This window comes from Pipra filicauda, unplaced genomic scaffold, assembly GCF_003945595.2.
Source record: "Pipra filicauda isolate LSUMZ 115617 unplaced genomic scaffold, ASM394559v2 scaffold60_size3304689_pilon, whole genome shotgun sequence".
Lineage (NCBI taxonomy): Eukaryota > Metazoa > Chordata > Aves > Passeriformes > Pipridae > Pipra > Pipra filicauda.
The window spans coordinates 2396546-2415088 of record NW_024104765.1 but is presented as its reverse complement, the minus strand read 5'-3'; positions in this window follow the sequence as shown (position 1 = coordinate 2415088).

Genomic DNA, 18543 nt, shown 5'->3' with positions numbered 1-18543 from the left:
GTTAAAAAAATTAGTAGTGAATTACTAAGATTAAGTTCTTAGACTCAGCTGCCTGTGAGAGAAGAGAAAATGCTTTGGAAATTCTCCAAGGAAGCAGAGATGCAAAGCGCCATAATTCCTTCCTTTTGCCTCAGTGACACTCACTTCCCATATTATCTTCTTGAGCCTAAGGACTCCTTTGGCTCAGTCACCCCCTCTCAGGTAGTGCAGCCTATCCCAGGAATGAGCTGAAACTCACTTGTCAGTCCAATGCTGACTACAGCATGCATGAGGGATCAAGCTGGTAGACTTCATCTGAGAAGCCATAATCCAAACCTGTCACCATCCTATCCTCATTGCCAGCTGAGATGTAATCTTTGGGGCAACCACAAAGCATTGAATTTTGTGTTATCAGGTTTTATTTCCTGGAATTTTGTTGGTTCATTTTTTTTTCCTTTTTTTGGGGGGGGCGGTGTGGGGGAGCCAATAATTTAGAAACAGAATTCTCCTTCAACACGCAAAAATCCTACAATTCTGGCTTCTCTTATATTGGATAAGGGAAAATAATGTGGGGAAGCTTGAGTCCTGAGCATGATTCTTGTTAACTGAATCCCTGGTTTTGATTTGGATTTTTAAAAATACTTCCAAGCCTAATCTTTTGTAAAGATGTTGCTAGCTCTAAATTTTTAAGACACATACTAGCTGCTATTTTGGGGCATTGGATGCAAGGGGGTCAGTCTCTGGGTCTCTTCTGTTTAATAGGATAAACAGAGCCATTGATTTTACATAACTTTCTTTATGGTACAGGAAAGGTTTGTAATTTTATTTTTTAATCGATTCATATCAGAATTACTTATTATTTTCTTGCTTTCTCTCAAAAACTTACTAAAACCCAAAAAGTTGAAGCTTTGCTCAGAGAAATTCTACACAAATATTTGATTCTACTAGAGCCAGAAGAATTTCTCATTTACTGTAGTACAGTTATATGCTTATATAGATCTCCTAAGGCTATCTCAGGTAGACTTTGCATCAGTTAACAGTATGTCAGTTGAGAAATCCCTCCGTTAAGGTCATAGGTCTCGAATTAGTTCATTTAAGGCCAGCACAGTTTAAAGTAGCTGAATGAAGATGACCTCAGTTACAGTATGCTGTGTTAAAGCTTTTTTAGTTAATGCTCCCAGGATCTTTTTCTTCCCTGCAGGACACAAACTGCCTCTATTTAAAGTCAGTAGAAATTGCTGTTATTCTGCAGGGAGGAATAAGGTCTTGAGATTAAGAAGCCTGCATTAACGACACCCCAGTTAAGGTGCTTTTCTTTCAAAAATACCTGTTAAAAACAGCTGCTAAAGTGATTTAGGAGCACCAAGTGTCAGATGATGTATCTGTAGTAACTCCTAAAATGTAGGTAAAGCAGTTTAACAGCTGTGATTTAACAATGGGGAGACTTGACTTCTTTTCACTTTCTTAGTTCTTTTTAACTTAGCGTTGGTACTGATCTTTTATAAGATAGAGGGCAAAATATGGAACTAAAATAGAAATAAATTTATAACATTCAGTTACAGATTGTGAGTAACAACATCATGTTGACTGAGATCACCAGATGCAATGTCCCAAAATGATGTCCTAGGGAATTACCTCCACAAGATATATTTGTCTTGACTATTCCTCCCTTCTCCCTTCTTGGATACATCTAGCTTTGGACAGCTGGTGCTTGTTTCCATTGTGTTGTAGAGCTGTGACCCTTGATAAGCTCAGCTGTTCTGACAGGAGAACGGACGTATAAATGGTGCTGGAGCTACCTTCTGCATAAGCTGTGTGTAGTCATTTGGCCTTCATTTACCATAACCTATGAAAAGCCAAATACAAATAAGGAAAGGATCACAATTAGTACTTTAGACTGGCATTTTAAACTTAGTAAGTTTGCTCTCACTGAGTGAACATTTAGTTAAGTCAGACCTTACTGTAAGTTAGCAGCATCAATGTGCATTAATATTGAGCAGGTTAGAACCATCACCTACATAAAACCAGTTCTGATGAGGTTTTGTTATTCTTTGAAGGTTGTTTGCACAATATTAAGAGTTCTAAAGAGAAGAAAAAGCACGTCTTTTTCTTCATTGCTTAGTCAGGCCCTACCTACACAGGGAAGATGGTTCATGCCTTAAATTTGTTAGTGGCTATGTATTTATTTTTAATCAGTTTTCATTTGCTATGAAGACAACTTTTATCCATTGAAGGCATAAAGATATTATTTAAGAAAGGCTTATTTAAGGTAATTTTTGTCATAAAAAAGTTAGAAGTTATAGTCTGACTTTCTCAGGCAATGCTACAGTTACTGAGGTGCTGACTTTCATATTGCCTGGCTTCTAATTGCAGCAGCAAAAAGAATAGACTTACATATAAAAATAAGTATGAAATTCAAATTTGTCCTATAGTTATAATTGTGGTGTAGCTGAGTAACAGGGCTGTGCCTCTGTGCACACCTGGTGCACTCAAGTCATTAACTCCTTGGGTGATCCAGAAACTCCCCATGTATACATCTGCATAGAGGAGATAATGGAGTAATTTAGACAATAGACTGACTTGAGACAGTGATTGACCAAACTCCTAGCCACCCTTTCAATTAAGGATTTGACTAATTGGTGCAGAAGCTCTCCTGGTGGAAATTTCATACTGCCCAGAAGATTTCCCCCAGGAAACCCTTCAGTACCTAAACCAATTTCTATGCTTAAATATGTTGATTAACAACCTAGGAGGAGAAATGTGCTATCTCAGAGACTCTCAGGAGGTTCCTACCTCAAAATTGATCAAATTGTACATAGATAAGTCCAATGGGGCAGTCTTTTGTAGACAGTTAAGAGGATTAGACGTTTTGTCTGTAGCTTGAAATAGTCTGTTACAGTGGAGCTTGCATATGATGGAGTTGTCACACAGGACAGTGCCAGATGGACTGCAAGAACTGAGCAAAACAGAGGGTTGAGGAGTCTCAGGCAATCCAGCTGAACACACTGCTGCAAGGACCCTTGAAATGGTGATTTCCATCTCTGTCTTGAGAGCCACCGACTTCTGTTCAAGAGATCTGATTCCCCACGCAAGCCTTACCCAGTGCCAAGATCCTACTGAATAAGATTTTAGCAAATACTCCATCTATGAGTGTCTATACAACATAATCATTGAAAAGTTTGTTACCTAGTCTAAATTCAGGAGTAGTGTCACCTCCATAGCATGATATATACCACCTACCTTTTAGGCAGTTAAAAAAGTGTAATTCTTCTCTAAAAGTAAGAGCACTGTACTAATTATATTGAGATGCAGGTGTGCTTAGGGCACTCAGGTTTGCCATTCACACTCGACAGCAATGCTGTCTCCTGTATCCTGTGATGGAAATGTGATCACACAGCTGGAAAACCTCTTTCCCCCACCATCACTCTTTTCCTGTTCCCTCACCTCCATCTATGTCAAGGCTGGAAACATGTCCTTGATTTTCTTAAGATTCCAGCAAAATACCTCACCCAATAACTTTTCAACCAAATATCAGTAATTTAAAGCAAATACAAAACATCAAGAGTAATTTACAGTGGAAAACCACAGAAACTTTACTGCACTGTGTTAGCTAACTAATCTTGCAAAATAAAACAGAAGGTGAATGGAGAGAATGAAAGTCACTTAGTAAAAAGGAAAATATTCATTTGAAGTTTGACTTTCTTTTAAACTGCAACCACTGTTAGTAGCATCCTAAGCTACCTGGACCTGTCTCCATACCATATACTCCCTTGTGTCAAAATAAGTTCGCAACGGCAAGAACTAGGAGTGATTAATATAAAAACTTACACAGCAGAAGGAAATAGTTATTTTTCAGCTCCGTCAGTTCTCCAGTGCAGTTCATTGCACACTGCTGAAGTGAGAGCAGGTGTGAGTGGTAAGCATTGTTTCTGGCAGTGCTAGCATATGACAGCTTAAAATGCTTATAAACCACCAGCTCCTCATACCCAACGTTTCCTTATAGATAAACCAATAAATCATTCCAGAGCTCTTAAAGTTCTATTTAATATCATATAATACAAGAAGAGGGGGTTATCCATCAATTAAGAACTATATCTGTAAAAATTAGTCAATTAATAACTTCTTAATCAAGGTGTGAATATTCTTAAAAATAGAAGATATATATATATACGGTTTAGATTCTATCCACAGAAGGGCTGTGTTTCTTACTTTCGTTCTTACATTTTTTCACAGAATCACAGAATATACTGAGTTGGAAGGATCCCACAAGGACCATCAAATCTAGCTCCTGGCCCCACATGGTACAGTCCCAAGAATCATACCATGTACCTGAGAACATTTTTCAAACACTTCTTGAACTCTGTCAGGCTTGGTGCCGTGAACACTTTCCTGGAGACCTTGTTCCAGTGCCCAACCACCCTCTGGCTGAAGAACCGTTTTCTAATATCCAACCTAAACCTTCTCTGGTACAGCCATTCCCTTGGATCCTGTCACTGGTCACCTCAGAGAAGAGATCAGTTCCTGCCCCTCCACTTCCCCTCAAAAGGAAGTTGTAGACTGTAATGAGGTCTCCCCTCAGTCTCCTCTTCTCCAGGCGGAACACGCCAAGTGCCCTCAGCTGCTCCTCATATGGCTTCCCCTCAAGGCCCTTCACATCCTCATTGCCCTCCTTTGGACACTCTCCAATAGCTGAATATCTTTCTTATATTGTGGTGCCCAAAACTGCACACAACATTCAAGATGGGGCCACCCTAGTGCAGAGCAGAGCAGGACAATTCCCTCCCTCAACCAGCTGGTCATGCTTTGCCTGATGTCCTCCAGGACACGGTTGGCCCTCCTGGCTGCCAGGGCACTGCTGACTCATCTTCAACTTGCCACTGAGCAGGACCCCCAGGTCCCTTTCCGTGGCACTGTGGTATGAGGAGCAGCAGAGGTCACTTGGTCTGTTCAGCCTGGAGGAGACTGAGGGAAGACTTCATTGCAGTCTAGAATTTCTGTCTGAGGGGAAATGGAGGGGTAGACAATGATCTCTTTTTTGTTGTGGCCAGTGACTGGATCCCTGAAGTTGTGTCAGGGGAGGTTTAGGCTGGATATGAGAAAATGGTTCTTCAACCAGAGGGAGGCTAGACACTGGAACAGAGTCTCCAGGAAAGTGGTTGCAGCACCAAGCCTGACAGAGTTCGAGAAGGGTTTGGACAATGCTCTCAGGCACATGGTGTGACTCTTGGGGATGGTCCTGTGCAGGGCCAAGAGTTGGACTCAGTGATCATTCTGTGATCTTTAAGGTCCTTTTCGACTCAAAAAATTCTATTATTCTGTGATCAGTTTCAGTGATTTCATCCTCACTAGTTGACTCCAAATCTTCATTGCAAAAACGAGTGTGTTTCCTTGTGTACCTGTAAGTTGCAGAAGATGCTTCTATTAGAATCCTTAGAGCTAGCACTGAAAATGAAATTGTAACAATATTCATACTTAAGAGATATCAACATTAAGAAAATGTCAGAAAATTTATTATCACTATAAATTCTCTGTGATTTGTTACCAAATTAGGGTAATAAATACCTCAAGATTAAGGTATGGTTTCAACAATGAAAGCCAAGAAAAGAGAGTAAATACATCATTTGCCTACTCCTATTTGACAGTGCAACACTTTGTTCTTCCTACATCCAGTAACTGAATTTAAATTTGGAGCTGTATCACCTTGCACTGAAATCTTGTAATATCTAGCATGGTAAACAAGGTCAGCCATAGCTTTTGCTACATATCTAAGAAGCTTCTAAGAGCTATTTAGAGGTGAAATCCAATTGAAGTCAATAACAAAACTTCTATTTACTTCACCATGTACTTATATTAAAAGTATGATGCTATTGATTCAGTAGATAATGTTTTTATCTCTAAATCAGAACTCATCCAATGTCATATTTGGGACTCTGAATTCAGTATTTTGGACAAGTGTAGAGTTGCATTAGCTTTGAAAATCTGCAGGAAATCTTACCATCAGATAACCTTTCAGAAACACAAACTGTGTTTAAATAAAATGTAAATCTAGCAGCCTGAATGTTTATAGCTATCAAAATCCAAAGATATTTCTTATAGAAGGGTTTCTGTAAACTCTATAATTTTGTTTAATTCCAAATACTTATTTTGTATAACTAAATAGTGCAACTTTTTTGTTGTTTTGTTATTTTTTTTATATGAACAATATTCTCTACTTTCTATTCAAAATTACCATTTTTATATATTTTGATCAGTTCTACTCTGTAAGAGGAAGACTGGGAAAGTTCTTATACAAATGAATAGGTGTTTAAAAGCCAGGAAAAAAAGGAAAAAATATATATTAAAGATTCAACTTCGCAGTATATGGTATTTATGAATGGAATCTTAGTGAAATCTTTGTTTGGACCAATGAAAACTTAACAAAAGATCCAGAAAGAAATACTGATAGTGAGTTGTCAAAATCCGCAATGAAACAAAGTTATCTGGGAAAAATGAAAACCAACTGTGAGGACTGAAGAAATCTCACGCAATCAAATACCTGAGACACCAATGACAAACAGAAATCAGTGAAGATAAAAGTAAATCAAAACACAGTAGCAAAAACAATCAGATTTTCATAGATGGAATCAGAGCAGCCTGTTAACACAGTGGAATGCATCCTTGGGATTACATGGATAGTTATACGAATACTTTAACCTTGTGACAGTCAAAAAGAGTAAGTGAAGTGTTAGGAAATGAATCTAGAGCAAGCCAGAATTTTTTCTATGCCAACCAGAATTTTTTATGCTACTGTACAAATTCAGCTTCCCCCCCAAATCGCAGATCTTGTTGGTTTTTTGCAGATTGCTTTGGTTTTCTGTTTCCAGAAATAATGTAATGGAACTGGAGAAAGGCAAAATTTATAGTCACCTTCAGGTCAGTCGGTCTTGCTCTGGCCCCTGGGAACTCCCTAGGAAACAAGTTCCCTTTGAAATATTTCTGGTGACTTAGAATAACCAGTATGTATTTACCAAAAGTAACCTATGCTTGATCAGCCTGACTGACTTCTCTAATAAGTTTATTACATCTGTGGATGTGGTGGACAGTGCTTATTTTGACTAGCAAGGCTTTGAATCTCCTCTGCCACGGTGTCTTTCTTGATGCATTATGGCATAGATGAATGGACTACTAGGTAAACCGGATCCCTGGTGGTCTAGTGGTTAGGATGCAGCACTCTCACCGCCGCGGCCGGGGTTCGATTCCCGGTCAAGAGAAACTCCCCCGGGCATATGGAGCTCGTCAGCCCTGTAAGGCCATCCGTCTAAGAGAAGGTCACTCTAAAACAAAACCTACATCCTGAGGACCTCGCTGCCACTGTCCAAGTTTGCTCGGCCCCGGTAGATGAACCTCAGGATTAAAGGGTGGGCTCAGTTCAGCGCACACTGTGTCTCACCTAAAAAATCGAAGGGTAATTGACCTTTCCCAAATCTTCGTTCGCGAAGACTGGCCATACATACTAGGTAAGTGAAAAATAGGATGTACCATTATACTCAAAAGGTGGTGGTTCGTAATCTACCTGGAGAGTGGTTATAGGTAGAGTTCCTCACAGGCTAAGCAGGGAATTTATCATGCTCAATATCTTTATCAATGACTTGTAGGACTAGATGAAGTGTGTCTTCAAGTTTGTAGGTAACTTTGAGATGGAGCATACAGTTGGTGTGTTCAAGGACAGGGCTGCAGTTGAGAGGCATCTAGAAAGGCTAGAGGAGTGGTCTAACAAATCCTTATGAAATCGAACAATGATAGCTGCAAAGTCCTGTGCTTGAGGCACACTCACCCCCTGCCGCAGTATCGGCTGAGGACTAACTGCCAGAAAACAGTTCTGCTGAAAAGGACATGGTGGGCAGTAGGCCAAATAAGAGTCATCTCTGTGCCCTGGCAGAAAATCTCATTGCATACTGAGCTGTAGCTAAAAGCATAGCCAGTAGATCAAGGGGAGTGATTATTGCCCTTTACTCAGTAGTTAATAGACTCAGTCATGAATGTTGCCATCATTTTTAGGACCTTGGTACAAGAAGTGTTTATAAACTTCCTGGTGAAGGTGGTGAAAGGTCTAGAGGGGGAGCCATATAGGGGGTGGCTGAGGTCACTTGCTTTGTACAGCCTGGAGAAGAGGAAACTGAGGGGAGACCTCATTGCAGTCTAAATGTTCCTCACGTGCAAAAGTGAAGAATTTCTTCTCTCTGGTGACCAGTGGTAGGACCTGAAGCTATGTCAGGGGAGGTTTAGGTTAGATATTAGGAGAAGATGTTTTAGCCAAAGAGTGGTTGGGCACTGGAACAGACTATCCAGGGAAATGGTCGCAGCATCAAGTCTAACAGAGTTCAAGAAGCATTTGGACAATGCTTTCAGGTACATCTTGAGATTCTTGGGATAGTCCTGTGCAGGGCCAGGAGCCGGACTTCAATGACCCATGTGGGTCCCTTCTAATCCAACATATTCTAAGATCCCATAATAAAGCTAAATGACTGCAGTCAAGTCCAGCAGAAGGTCACAAAAATGGCTTAGGGTGGAGCATTTGATCTGTGAGGAGATGAAGATTGTTCAGCTTGGAGAAAAGAAAGTAGAAACTTTCTAATACATAGGAGGCTGCCAAGAAGACAGAGCTAAGTTCCTTAACAGGGTAGGCAGAGGGAGAAGAATACACATTCATAATACATCAAAACAAGGCAAGTTTGAGGGAGTATAAGGAGGAAAAGCATCTTCTCTGTGAGGGTAATTAAGCACTGAGAGGTCAGGATGCCCAGAGAGGCTATGGGATCCCTGTGTTTATAAGTTTCCCAGACTGAAATGGAGAGTGGAAACCAAGCAGTCAGGTCTGAATTCACTGTCCGCTCTGCTTTGATCAAGAGGGTTAGATGACCTCCCAAGGTCCCTTTCAACCTCAGTAATGTTATGATCTCATGTTCACATGTTTCCAAGACCCAAGTTATCTGTCAGAAATTAATAGTTCATAGCCGAATGTGACCCAGAAGGTGGTACTTGACTAGTCTTACTTAAATCGTCATAGGAAACCATATCTGGAAAGCAGAGGCAGTCAAGAGAGTAAAATGGAAGGATGTGCTTCTGCAGAGATCCAGTACTGTCCAATATGCAACAATTTAGACAGTGGAAGCAGAAATGAGATTTATTAAAATGACATAGTATATCATTTTGGAAGTTGTAAACATAAATTGCATGACAGATTCCAAAATCAAAACAGTTTTGTCAAATTGAATAATTATTTGGGAAGGAAAAAAAATCAATAAACATAAATGCAAGATTCTGCCTTCTGATTAGAATGCTTCTTAATCCAACTGACAACCTAACCATAAAAATGGAGCTGAGGAACATTAGCTGAGCATGTATCAATGATACTTCATACTTTTAAAAGTATAGATCAACACATTGAAATAGAGCAATCAAATCTGAAAGACAAGTAGCAGTATTTTCCTCCTTCTACTGCTAGTATGGCTTCAGCTGGCTCTTTCATGGACATTGAAGTAGGAGAAAGAGGTGGGTAGAGAGACTCCTGTCATAAATTATCAGGAGTAATACAGAAACTTACTCACATGACCTGTGAAAAAGGTTTGAAAGACCTGTAGTTGTTTAGACTAGACAAGGAGACAGAAAAGAAACATGATACCATTTTTGAAATATGTAAAAGGCTCCTGCAAAGTGAAAAAGAACAATCTGTTTTCTATATGTGTGGAGGACAGATCAAGAAGACGTGAACTGAAATTGCAGCACAAGAACCTTCTGTGAGAGTAGGAAAACTTTCTGACTTTAAAAATAGCAAATCACTGAAATAGACTGATAATAAAAGTGGCAAGAGTCCACATAAGCTGTGGACTTTGGGAACAGGCTAGACAGACCCCTGTCAGGGATGCTAAAGGTATAATTGTTTCAGCCTGGGGATGGAGAGTTGGAGCAGATGACCTCCAGAGAACTTTTCTATCCAGAGGCATTGAATCATGGTAAGAGCTGAACATGAAGTTTCTCTTGCTAAAGGAATGCATAATTTCATAGAAATGGAAAAGTTCAGCCCTTATGCAAAAAAAGACTTTTTCTCAAACAGTTATTCTTTCCAATGTTGATAAGCATTTCCACTGTTCTTAAAGTGAGGAGCCCTAAGGATAAGACTGAGCTCAAGCAAATCACTATTCTGAAAAGCTGTTTCTGCTTAGCACAAATTAAAATAGAAAGGATTGAAAGATAGAAGGTTGAAGGGAATGTATTTAATGAATGAATGAACAAATACATTGAAAAGATGTGATCCCACAAAGCCTATTTGTGGAATAAGCAACTGCTTATTTCACAGAATTATTTAGTTTGGAAAAGACCTTTAAGACCATCGAGATCATTTCCAGATGGAGAAGAATACAAGTCATCACTGCAAAAGAAGTCACCCAACAATTGAGCCCCTTCCCCTTCTGTTAAAACCTCTCCCCCTTTCACCAATACACAGAGACAAATGCAAGGAGACACAGAAAAAATAACAGTTTACTAAAAAGAAATAAACAACTGTAACAATACAAACAAAATGGTTTAAGCCACTAATAGACAGAAATAATTCCTATTCTCTTCCCTCTTCTTGCACAGACAAAATGGTGGCTGGCACATGCTCCCCCCACCTCTTCCCCCCAGGAGAACAAAGAAAGTACCGTGGCAGACAAATTCCCACAGTTTAACACCCTCCCCAGCTAGACAAAACCCACAGGGAAACAGGGGTAAAGCAAAAACCCGGAAGGTTATTTTGTCCTAAAAGAAGTTACGTGTCCAAGATGACGGCATGGATGCTGGTTGTACAGTAGTAAGTGCAGACTCTCTCTCCTCTTCTCTGGCTCTTTCTGGAGGTGGGAGGCAACAGTAACAGCCAGCAGGGACTGCAGAAATGGCAAATGATGGGCAAAAGATCTGGAGCAGCAGACAGCCCTGGGTGACTTCCCCTCAGCTGGGACTCCATGGTGAGACTTCATGAAGTGGGATTTTTGAGGTAGTAGCAGCCGCTTCTCTGAGTCACTCAGCTGGGTTCAGCTCTGTTCTCTGGATGGTGGTGGTGACTCCCATCCCTGAAAGCGACCGAGGTGTGTGGAGCCACGTGGCTGGTAGGGCTGACATGGCTGCTCCCTTTTATTTCTTTGGCACCAAGGAGGAGAGGCGACTCCCAGATGGAGAGAGTTCCGCTTCCTCCCTGGCAACCAGGATTATTGTCACATGCTCATTGCCACCTGCCCTGCTGTGGTGAGGGGGTTCACTCTTAAAGGAACAGTTTCTCCAAAACAATGTTGGAAAAAGGGAATAAAATACAAAACTGACTTTAACCATGACGGTCTGTCAGGAGGCAGGAATATTATAGTGTACACTATAAGTTACTTACAATTGGCACTCCATTTCACACAAACCTTTTGTAAACACAAGAAAAGTGTTACCAATTCCCTTTTCTTTCTGGTTGTGTTGGTTCTCTGTGCAAGTGTTGCTACTGTAATTACTATAGAGCAGCTGAGATGTAAAAGCTAGATCCACTGCTGGTGATAATCAAGACAATTACATTCACTTCAATGGAATTCCACCAATTTATTACAGCTCGATGTCAAATCAAAAACGTCATGTGTCCAAAAAATGCATCTATTTTTAATATTGAAAGGCAAAATGCCAATAGGCTTTTGGTTTTCTAATTTGTTTAGAAAACTTATTTTTAAAAATCATTATGTGAATTTATCTCTCTTATTAATAATCAGATTAAGTATAATAGACTTTTCAAGATAACCTATATTTAAAAAAATACTTCTCTTCCTTATAGGGCGTCTTTTTGGGCAAATTCATACTAAAAATGTGACAACAGGACAATTTCAAAGTGGAAGTGGTAGTTATTGTTTTAGCCAGTGTGGTGATCCAGAAAAGTGTAAGGACTAGGAGTGCTGTATAGGAAACAATTATTCTGCCTAAGAGAGGAATGGTTAGAATTAGTTACTCTTTCATAGACAAGTGAGAAGTGGAAGGAGATCACTGGAGCACTGAGTATATTCAGCAATGCTGAAAAAGAGCAGCATTCCCTGTTGCTGAGAGACAGGAGGAATAGCAGCTCTAACTGTCCCTTTAGGGTAATGACTGCTTTCCCACAGTCTTCGATTATTCTTTCAATATGAATAACAAGATTGATTTGCTGAATTTAAGACAGGCAAAATAGGTGCCAGGGATCAAGGTGATTCTATCAGACTGCAACCAGACATGGGACTCCCTGTAGGCATAGGCATCTTTTTGAGCCAAAAAACTTCCACATTTTCCTCTTAAAGTCTTTGCCTAAGGCTTCTAATCAGGGCGTTTTAATTATTATTGTTTTAAGAATCAATCCATAAAAGCTTAATGCTTACACAATGATCTACTAAAAATTTTGAAGGGATTTACCTATGTGCAATTGTGCATAACAGCCTGCAAGATGAGACCTTCAGCGACTGCTTCAAAATCATCTGAGGAAATTGGGAGCTGTCCTTTCCAGTGTCCTTGAAAATGACAGTCTCAACCTAGACCCCTGTAGTCACGGTAGTTTGTTCAGTTTATTTCCATGTGAATATCAAACAGGCAATTTAGAAGTCTAATTTTTACCCTCCCTTTACTGTCAAAAAGGAATTAGACCACATGAAGTCATCAAGGACTATCTGAGGATTTGCTGTAACGCCCATCACCATGGTATCTAAGTGCTTCCTGAAAAGACCTATTAATCACTATGACTAAGCGTTCCCTCCTACCTGATCTGTCAGCTGAACGGCTGTTACTTCAGTTTCTGATTTATTGTTCTCATGATCTAGCTTAAATATGGGCATCAAGTAGGACGCTGGATAAATTCTCTATTTTTGAAATTATCACAGGAAAAGACTCACTTTAACAGATGAATTTGTTTATCCTAGAAAAAAATCTGGGGTGAGATTGGGTAAAGAGTATAGATTTTCTCACCAAAACTGGGAATTTCAAAATTAAACTAGAGTTAAATAAGGAAATGGAATTAACGAAGTTACTAGTGCATTTTCTGACAAAACAGTTTTTATAGGCCAGTATTATGATTTGAAGAAAAATTATGGTACAGATTCTGACAACAATTTCTCAAAAGCAAGTGGAAACACTTGTCATAACTTCTGTCACACGGTCTTAAAAATCAGGCTGTTGGTCAATGTTGTGAAATGTAGGATACATAGTTACAGGATAGTGGGATAGTCTAACCACAACACTTTCAGATACAGCATAGGCAGTTTAACAAAAACTAGCTAGGATTCATGAAAAATTGGTAGGATTGAGTTTTCAAAATGCTTCAAAATTTTAAAATGTTTTGTCTTTTTTTTTCCATTCCAATAGGAAGAGTTAAACACTTCAAAGAAAAATAATCACCCTTATTATGCTTATTTTTATTTGATTTCTCTGTGAATTTAACCAGTCCTACCAGTTCATGAATTCAAGGCAAATGGTAGTTTGTTTTGCTTGTTTATGATTAATCTAAGAGGTACTACTATTGGTCTATTTGTTTTGACTTGAAATAGCATTAGCATTCAGAATTCCCCCATTGTCCTCAATAAATAACACTTATTGTCACACTATCACAAGAAAACCTAGAAGTTTCTAACCATTACTTTTTCCACTAAGGATTGTGATTTTTCTCGCTCTCTGATCTTTATCATAAGTCCTGTACTCCTTGCTGAACTCAACCAGCTTCACCCCTTTCTCCTCTTCCATACACAAATTTTGTTCTTTAACAGATAAATGTCTTTTATGGATATCATTTTATATTTTGGTTCTATGAAATCAAAATTTGAGGCCTTTTTTCTGGAAAAAAAAAAGGTTGTTTGGTAAATTATTTTATGGTTCTTTAAAATACGATATTTGTGTAAGGCACGCTGTGATTTTAGAAGTGTGCCTGACATTATAGTAGTTCTTGACACTTTTAAATCAGGATTCTTTTTAAAGAAAAGCTGGTGGTCTCCTTCTGTCCCTCTCCCTCTTCCCTTCCTTCTCCCCCTCCCCTCCCTCTTCTCCCCTTTTTTTTTACATAATACTTACAAAGTTATGCTTCACAAATTTATCAATAAGATCAACAATTTTAGCAAAACAGATTTATTAAGATACAATGTTTTGTTCCAGCTTAATTAAAATAGCCTCAACTTTTAAAATCATGCCACATTAGTTATGTATTGACATAAGTAATGATTTCAATCTAAATATATACATTTACAAAAGACCTATATGTACCTCTGCATGGAGACAAAAATCTACAGAATGATTTGAAAATGGATCACTGTGTTCTCTCAATACCATTCAAATATATTTTAAGGAAAGTAGAAGTTGCACGCATTGAAGTCATGAAAAAGAGGCATAAGAAGTTAATCAAAGCACTGAATTTTGGACAAACATTTTCATCAAGTCTAAGAGCACTGCAATCAAAATCATTTCAGTGTTTCCTCTTAAAATAAATTTTGCATCTCCTTCATAACTCCAATCTTCTGCCTCTGAATCTTTTCTGATTTTTGTCAATTTTAATGACAAAACGGAGGTGACTACAAATGTTCTAAGATGTCTAAAAGACAGAAGCAAATCACAGCTAAGCAAAATCTTACCACAATCATTTTGTCCAGAACAGAAAGATTCAGTTTGGCTAACTCAAGCCAGTTAACTATAAAAAAGTACTTCTCAGAGCCTGCTTCTTTCTCTAGAAACTCCATCAAACAGATTATGGCTTTTTCAGTGACCTCAAAGTCATTAGGATGATCTCATGTAACATTTTTACTGGCCTTATCTGCATGTTCTTTCATTTCCACATTCTCCTTTTTTTTAGAACTTCATTGTTATTGGTTAGGTCTTTATAGCTTCTCTCTGAACTGATGCTTCTCTGAAGTCACTCAGCTTTAAATCATTTCTCTTTAGAAATATAGCTTTAAGTCGCTGCCTATGGATGCCTTATCACATTCTTTAAGCTTCAGCTAAGGGTCTTAAATGAATCCAGGACAGATCGTCCACTGACTTTTACACTTCACTAGCATAAAAATCTAAGCCATTGTCTTCTCATAGTATACCTTCTCATTATATTTAGTAATCCATATTCTGTATTATAATTATGCATTAGAGAGTGTTCTCTGTATCTAAAAAATGCACATCTTAAGTTCTTTCACCTTACATGAAAGAACAGAAAAGCACTCTCTCTCTAATGCTGAGAAGTTGGTGGGGGTTTTTTCATATTACTAATTTTCAGCTTAACTACTGTGTATTTGTTACCTATTTCTCTATGTATGTAAAAACATAACTCGAATAAAACCACATAGTATTTACTTGAGGTTATGAAAACCTTGTTTCATTTCAACACCAATGAGGGATTAGTAAATTGCAGAAAAAAAGCAGGTGCATAACTGAGGTACAAACAGCTGGAACCAGAGAGAATCCTCTATATATTGAACCATCACCTTTCTTGCCTCAGTTTTCCCTCTCTGTAACAAGGATTTCTGTGTTAGAAGATGTCAGAGACTGAAATGGTTAATGATCTATGCATTCTAGGAGACTTTTGCAGGCTTTTGACTTGCATGATACCTCTGATGAGCAGTCGGGCCCCTCCCTCCCTCCAGTGCTGAAGGTGTGAAGTCCTGAAAAGGCAAGAGCTGAGCTTGCAGGCTTTTGACTATTGATACATCTGATGAACAATCAGGCCCCTCCCTCCCTCCAGTGCTGAAGGTGTGAAGTCCTGAAAAGAGCTGAGCTTGCAGGCTTTTGACTGTTGATACAAAAGACACAGCACAGGCCTAGAAGATGCCTCAGGTGGACTAAGCCCTAAAAAGGCAAGAAGTTGCCTCAGGGGGGCTAAGCCCTAAAAGGCAAGAAGATGCCTCAGGTGGCCAATTGGGCCCATCTCTAAGCCCTAAAAGGCAAACAACTCCTCATGCCAGGGAGGTGCAAGAGCATGCTGAGGGCATATAAACTGACTGGTGACTTTGAGAATTTGGGTTCTCCTTCTCCCCCACTGCCTGCGAATCAAGACCATCGCTCTCAAGCATCACTGGAAACCATCGCTCTCAAGCATCGCTGGATCCAGTGGGCGGTGACTATATACATCTGTCCACTCTCAGCTTTTCTTTCTCTTACTCTCCCTTGCTCTTATCCTGCCTTTCTCTCCCCTATGCATTTTTCTCTTCCCCAGAAAGGTTATGACAGCACCCAAAAATGTTAACTTACCTATTGATTCAAAATTGTTAAAATAAACCTTGCCAGTATATGTTTTCAGACACCGGTTATTTAGTGTCGTTTCACTTTAATCCACCCCAAGGGAATTATTGATAAAAACCTGAGTTACCCCCCCTTCCCCTTTTCCTGGGGCAGGTTGTAACAGAAGAGCATGTGTAATGCAAGAACTTGAGTGTACAGAGTAAGAGCAATTACAGTTGAGTAACAGCATTAGCCTCCAATATCTAGTGGGAAGAAGAGATGTCTACCAACATCTCCAAAAGTCTCTTTTAAAGCCCAAGTAAATACCCTAAGCTTTCACTTTCTCTGGGGATTGGTAGTAAGTATGTTTCCAACAAAATCAGGGACAGAAATAAGGATTATTGTCTGAAAGAAGTTAATTTGTAGCGGACAGATAAAGTTTGAAGTTTTCCAGATTTTTCTGCTGAGCATATCTGTTTCCATTTGGATTAACAATGAATAAGCTTGGAGCAATATGTTACAGGGCTTATTTTGACAAGTTAAAGGAAGGAGAATGGGTTTGAACTTTCAACTCAATACTCTGTCCATCTTCCATTGAGTCACTTTTCAAAAATTGTCCATTCCTAACTTTCCAACCTTCTTCCTGTCAGAATGTAGGGACATAGCTGTTCTTCTAGTCCCAGTGTGCAGCTTGGTTGTATCAATGAGTACTTACAAGCCCCAGAAGAACTTTACTCCTAGGATCATTTAATATTCCTTGGCACTGAAGTTTAATTAGAGAATGTTTGAACTCTTTAAACTACTAGTCACTCACAGTTACTTGCATCACCTTTTCAAGCTTTCAAACATTTATTTTATTTTTAGAAACGCTTAATCTCATTTTTAATAGAAGAGAGTGAAGAGGATTAAGCCAATGAGTAGCGAATTGAATACTAAACAATGTGAGGAAAGATATTCTGACAGCAGCCTGCATAGAGACTATTGGGAAGGCAGTTGCAAAACAGGCAGAAAGATAGAGGACATTTTAAATATATGTATTCCTTAAAAATGATTGTCAATGCCCATGCATACAAAAATGTGAGACTTAGGTTTAGACAGATGTCCAAATGAAATATGAGGGAAATAAAAAGGAAAGGATCTGGGAAATAAAATTATTAGGAATTGATCAAAAGGTAAGAATATACCTTCCCACATCTGACAAATGTACAGTTAGTCAGCATCCTGCACCACACAGACATCAATTCATTGCTATGCAGAGTGCCAACAGCAGGCTTTCAGTTGAGCTGTGCCTTTGAAATAAGGGAGAAATATGCAGTGGTTTGTAGACATTTGTTCATTTCTGGTAGCAGAAAACCTTTGTGGTCAATTTCTTAAGAAAAGAGTATCAAAGGATAATTTAGGTTAGAAGGAATCTTTGGAATTCATCCCACATTTGCTTTCAGTAGGGTCAAAGTCAAGGACTTTTGCTTCATTGAAGCCTGCATCCTATTTTGTGGTGTGGATTATATTAGCTCTCATATAGATCAATTCACTGTCGAATCTATGTTTATTCAGCCAGCTTTTTAGGCACTGATTATTTAGACTTAATGTAGAGATATTATGGCTCAATTATGTGTCATACTTTGCCAAAAATAACCACAAAGGCAAGGTAATAGAAATCTCTGATAACAAATACATACTGAAGATTTTAGGCATCTGAACCACTGACTTGCAGCGTCTCTCAGAAATAATCAGTTTTCCTGAGGATGTACAGGAGAGTTGTGCTCCAGATGACAATTTATACACTTTTATAGGTGGTTTGGATTACTTTTTTTCTTATGCAGAAAAATACTGTATAGTAAATAACAGGTAGGCAAAGAAGCCTCTTACAATTTAGTATTTATTTGGCAAATATTTCAGAGGTCCATGGTTGTGTAAATACACATTTATCTGTGTTTCTGAGCTTTTTGCAATATAAAGCTTCTGCAGTGATAATACATGTTTTGCTGTGTTTGAGTCAGCTTTGTCCTTTGGGCATCAAAACTATTTCCTTGTACAGAACTTCTGTTCTCAGTGGTCTGTAACAGTGGACCAGGTTCCTTCGCACCATATGGGATTCTTTAGTGAAATTCTCCTAATTTTGTTCAGCCTGAAGAGAGCATTAAGGAGGCCATGAAACCCAGGGCCCACCTTGTGGATGCATATGCAAAGAATGATAATGAGTATGAAAGCTCCTTTAGCTCAATGACATTCAAAGTCCTTGCTATCACAACGCCTGACCACTGGAGTTACTGGAATGGAAAAGACTGTTCTGTCATTTAATCAGTGCTCTCCACTCATTGGGATTCAGCCCTAGTCTCTAGTGGCAACTGTGCTAGGATTTCTACAGCTTTA